Raw genomic sequence first — 6000 nt, 5'->3', positions numbered from 1 at the left:
TCCTGGGTCTGTCCTCAGCCCTTCTCCTTTTTCCTCTTACCCCCTCTTCCTGACCTTTTCACTCTCATGGTTTCAGCTTTGGCTGATGCCTTCCAACAGGCATGCTCACTCAAGCAACAAATATCTTTTAGCTCCTACTAAGTACCAGGCACTGTTCTAGACGATGGGACTACGAGAGAGTGCAAAACAAAGCTCCTGCTCCCCTGGACCTCACCAAGGACAAACGAAAAGCAGATAAATACATTATATATAATGTCAAGGAATGGTAAGTGCTCTTAAGAAAAATAAACCAGGTTAAGGGAGTGAGAAGGGGGTGCTTGAAGTGGAGTATTTAGAAAACACTTTTGTTTAACCTCTGTGACAGTGGTTCTCAATGTGTGATTACGGCATAAACTGGAAACTTGTTAGAAATGCAAATTCTCAGGCCCCACCCTGACCTGCTGAATCAAAACAGGGGACGAGGGTGGCGGGGAGGGAAGTCCGGCAATCCGTCGTTTAACAAGCCCTCCAGGTGATTCTGACGCGTGCTAAAGTGGGAATCACCGCTCTAGAGCAGCTCCTCGCCTCTTGTGCCGTGAATAGAGCACACATGTGCAGTCTAACACCGATTTTTCTCAGCCCACGGGGCAGCTTGAGGGTTGAGGGGAAGGGAGGCGCTGGGAGCCCTCCAGCCCAAAGTAGCCTCCACCCAGACTTTGCAGAAGGCAACCAAGCTGGGTCAGCTGGCACGCCCACAAGCCTCCAGCTAGTAACATAAGAGCCATTCAACACTCACTGACCTGCAAGCCGCTGGGCTCTGCTAGGGTCTCCGTCCACCCACTCGGATCCGCGAGCGAAGTTTCGGCTCCAGTGCGCAAGGCGGCTGCGCAGCGCACAGCGCGGCCGGGGCGCGGGGCGGGGTTCCCGCTGGGCGCGCGCTCCTGCGCTCACTGCAACTTCCACTCCAGCCCCGCGGCTCCTGCACCTGCTGGGATCCCGGACGTCTCATCGTTATCTTGAGATACTCGTTATGAAAAAGTTTGATTAGACTTGAAATCCAGTTACATCATCACAATAAATATCAAAATTACCCTTGTCGATGAAAGACATTCGATCCTTTAAGACGTAAATTTTTAAGTGGTTGTAAAAATGGTTTTCAAAACTTTTAATCATTTCACAATGTATACGTATATCAAATCATCACCTCGTATGCCTTAAATATATACAATTTGTATTTGTCAGTATACCTCAAGAAAGCTGGAAAATATATAAATACACGAAACTTTTTAAATTGTGTGAACACTTTTCTAATCAGTAACAAAAATTTAAAGGGCTTATTAAAAAGTCTTGATTAGGAATTTCATGTAACCATTTCAAACATAAAACTTGTATCTGCGGAAGCAAACTCAAGATTCTATCTTACATTTTGAAAATATTAGTATACAAATTTAATTTACTGATATTGAATCACTAATACTTTGCATTTTATTTTTCTTACCATGATTATATATAAAAAATATCACTTTCTCACCAAGCCCAATACAGATACCCTCAAATCCCCTCAACTTTGCCCCAGTATGCCATTCGAAGAGTATCATTTTCCATGTTTGCCATAATGGGAAAAGGTTGGAAGCACTGTTCTAGGATCTCCACCCCCCCAACCCCTCACCCCCCAACCCTTGACAGGCCCCATTCCCTCCATAACACAACACTGAACTGGACAACGTACAAAATAAGTCCTCAGGGTCACACATGTCACCAGAAGCAGGAAATGTTTCTTTAGTGATGGGAACAGAGAGATTCCAGATGGAAGTATAATGGAGCCAAAGCTACCAGCGGTCACTTTTCCGTGCGCTGTGTTCTCTGTCAGTGGTTCCCTGTCTTCCCTTCCATGTGGCAATCAGGGATACCTCCTGCTCTGAAGAGAAAGATTACCTAAAAATCAAGGAACAGCCGTATACCTGAAAGGCTGAGTGGGCACTAGGATGGGGTTTGGGGTAAAGGAATTATGGAGTGGCTGGCTTAGGCCAGCTCTGCACTTGATTATAATGTCAAAACCAGAGTGCAGGCCTAAGGAAACTGGGCCTCAGATCAAGCCCCCTGACTTTTTTCCTGATCAGCTTTTTAAGTCCTAAAGGAAAGAGCCAAGAGAGGCCTCAAAGCCTACAAAGCATCTAACCCAACTGGCAAGGGTGGAGGGCCAGTTAGGGGAGGGTCCAAAGCTCAACCCAGCGACAAGCACGGTGGTGGAGAGTCTGTGCTCGTGTCTCCTGAGGACCCCACCGAGAAAGCTGAGGCCATGTTGGCAGCTGGTGAAAGATCAAGCTCTTGATCACAGAAGCACCATTTGTCCTGAGCGTCAAATGTAAATATTCAACTGTCTACTGTGCATTTCCAGACAGATACCCTATAGACACTGCTAGCTCAGTATGTCTAACCCTGACTTTACTGTGCCCACCTGCCTTTAAACAAAATCTGTTTCTTCTCTTGTATTCCCTCAGCTGGATGTCAGCCCCATGCACCCAGTCACTTTGACCAGAGTACTGAGAGTCATCACCTTTTCCTCTGAACATAACTCATATTCCCCACCTCGACCTGCATTATTGCAAGTCTCCTTGCTAGTCTCTCTGCCTCCATCCTCTTCCCTTTTCAATTAACCTTCCACCTTGTCCACGAAGGCACTTTTCTAAATTGCAAGTCTGACTATATGATTCCTTGCTTAAAATGCTTCAATGGCTTCTTCTGCCTATAAGATAAAATCCAGATTTTTACATCTCTTATATGATATAAAAGGCTTTTCATTTCTTGGGCTGCCTATCTCTCTGGTCTCTTCTTTTGCCAGTCTTTCAAGCCACCAAATGACCTGCCATAGATGAGGTGCTATCTTCTCAAATGCTCCCTCTTGTGGAAGACCCAGTTCTTAAAGCTCACCTGATCACCTGAGGATCACCCACCCTTTTCTTAATATGGCCCAAACTGGGTCTCCTCTGACTCCACCCAGGTAGAATGACTTACCTTCTCCTCTGTGTCCTCATGGTACCATATTGATTAGTGGTATTGCTCATATTCTCAACCAGGACGGATTTTGCCCCCATGGGATACTTGACAATGTCTGAAGACACTTTTGGTCATCAAAATTGGGGGTGGGGGGCCCAGCCCCATGGCCCAGTGGTTAAAGTTCTGCGCACTCTGCTTCAGCGGCCTGGGTTCATGGGTTCAGATCCTGGGTGTGGACCTACTCCACTCACCAGCCATGCTGTGGTGGTGTCCCACACACAAAGTAGAGGAGGATTGGCATAGATGTTAGCTCAGGGTTAATCTTCCTCAGCAAAAAAAACCCCAAAAAACTGGGGGTAGGGTGCTACTGGTATCTAGTGGGTAAAGGCCAGGGATGCTGCTAAAGATCCTGATACCAAACCTCTTAATCTCAAGTGTGTGTGCCCAATGCCCAGCAAGTCAAACACTGAGACATCCGTGCTTGGAGATAGAGAAAGATTTATTTGAATTGGCCAAATGAGTAGGTGGGAGCCTGGGTTCGCTCAAATCCACCTCCCCAAGAACAGAAAGCTGGGGTGTTTATAGAGCTAAGGGGCTTCTCAGAAGGAGCTTCAGGGAAACAAAGGGGTCACTCCCAGTAAGCTCCTGGGCAATCTGACCTCTGGGCTTCAACGCTGCTAAGGGCCGGCCATTTGGTGATCACAACCTCCCGGAAGGCATTGTCTTTCTCCTGCAAAACAAGCTCACAAATCCTCGAGACCCCTGAGTCACCCCTCAAATTAAAGAGGAAAAATAGCAAATTGGTTTAATATCTAGAGTACCCCTCAGGTAACCGAGTTCAATCTTAGAATGCAGAGGACAGCCCCCAGCAACAAAAAAGTATCCACTCCAAAATGTCAACAGTGCTGAGGTGGAGAAACCCTGATGTAGAGCCTTCTGTCATATACACTTATCGCACCTGTCTGTCTGTTTACATATCTGTTTCTCCCTGTTAGACTATAACTTCCTCCAGGGCATACACTATGTCTTCCCTTTACATCCTCAGAAGGGAGTGATGCTAAATATACAGTAGATGCTCACTAAGTATCTACGGAGTGAATTAATGAGAAAAAAGTCAAGGCAGTCTTATCTTACCACAGCGCCTAACAAGCTGGCAACTGCATCTCCCGGCCAAGAAGGTAGGAACACAAGATGCTTAAGGTCAGTTTAGTTAGAGGAAGTGGGTCTGCCAGAGATCCCTGCAATAAGGACCAATTGCTCAGCCTACAGAGGTTGAAATCTCCATCCTTCTCAAGTCTGCTATCCCCTCACTGCTCCCCCTCTATAACCCCCTGTTACCAAATTCTGTTGATTCTCTGCCTCAGAAAGGTTTCCTGAATCCAGGCCATCCCCACTGCCTAAGCTTCAGACCCAGATCTCATCAGCATCTCTTTCCTAGACCACTGCTGTGTCCTCCTGGTTGGTCTTTCTGCCATCTGCAAATGGAGAAAGTAAAATTTAATAGCTCCCGGTAGTTTCTTCCAGCTCTAAAATGATAAAATTTGCAATTTTATCTGGTGCCAATGAATTTCAGGTTTTCCATGAAATCATTCATTTAAATCAATATTCACTCCTTCATTTACCCATATGGATATAAAATTTCAAAACACTAAATGGGAATAAGTATAATAATTTAGAAAGCCTTGAAATCTTTCATGACCTTTTTTCTTGGAGACAAACTCAAAAGTCAACAACTTTAATTGGTCCTCCCATTCTTCCAGTAACCCTGTTCCCACAGATGTCAGTCTCATAACATATCCAAACAAGGAGGAAAGTATTAAGGGTTTAAAAATGTGTACATATAATATTTTCAACAAAGGGATGACCAACAGTTTCAATTAAAAAGGAATTTAAAAGAAAACAGCAGCATCATTACAAGAGCCAACGAGGCCAGCCAGCCAGACTCACACTGCTGCCTCAGCACTCCCCAGCCCCTCCACCATTCAGAGATGCTGCGCTAACCTTTTTACCACAGAATGTGATGCACTTTCTCGGGTATTGTCAATGTCATTCATAATTCCAATAGACTTACGTTATAAGCAGGTGCTTGTATTACGGTTCTATATAGACAAGGAAAATGAAGTCACAATCATGTAACTTGTCAGTGGTCCCACAGCAAAGGAGACGGAGAACAAAAGTCCACCGTGGACTCCAACACCAGGCAGAGTCTTTCTCATCAGTTTTTGTCCCACAAGAAATCCCTCTGTCTTATTGGGAGACAGGGTCCATTTCTGAGATTATCACTTAGCCAGATAACCTGCTGATTCTTGGAGTAAAAACTGAGGTGCAATTTTAATTTAAGAGTCGATAGCTAGGACTCTAGATCAAATTAATCTGTAACAGAATCAAAGGCCGAGAAAAAAATCAATAAGTGCTATAGTTTTATGCTTTCACTAGCAGGAAAACATTTACAGGATGATAAAGAAACTAGCTATGTTTAATAGCAAATATTAACTTGAGTGAATAGTAAGTAATCATGATACTTTTCCCTTTATGCGCCAAATGCAGCTTCAGAATTTTCCTCCGGTCATGCTCTAGGCAGGAGCCATTAACTGAGGACAGCACCTGGCTGGGGGGAACATTTGCCCTCCCTTACATAGCCCTCACAATAATCAGGTTTAGAGAATAAAAAATAAATTTATTTAAATCACTTTATTGCTAATCTTCTAATTACTTTATTCACAATGGCCTAACTTGGAATATATGGAAGAAAGGAGTGGAATGGTTTCTCCAGACCCATTTGAGTTACTTTAGATCCTCATTCGTTAAGAAGGTTTTTGAGAGGAGGAAAAAGCTATCCTGTATGAACTCACTAAATACTGAAAAATAAAAAAAATAAATGAACATTATTTCTAACATCATGTGCTCTGAGCTATTTGAGCAGAATCATGAATCTTGAGTTTGAAGAGTTACCTAGACCAACTTCCCATTCAGTGAGAAACATTAATAGGGATTAAAAGAAATCTATTCAGTGTTTTAAGTGGT

The sequence above is a fragment of the Equus quagga genome, chromosome 13 (assembly GCF_021613505.1).
Source record: "Equus quagga isolate Etosha38 chromosome 13, UCLA_HA_Equagga_1.0, whole genome shotgun sequence".
In the NCBI taxonomy this organism is placed as follows: Eukaryota; Metazoa; Chordata; class Mammalia; order Perissodactyla; family Equidae; genus Equus; species Equus quagga.
The sequence above is the reverse complement of the archived record's forward strand: the minus strand, read 5'-3'. Positions refer to the sequence as shown.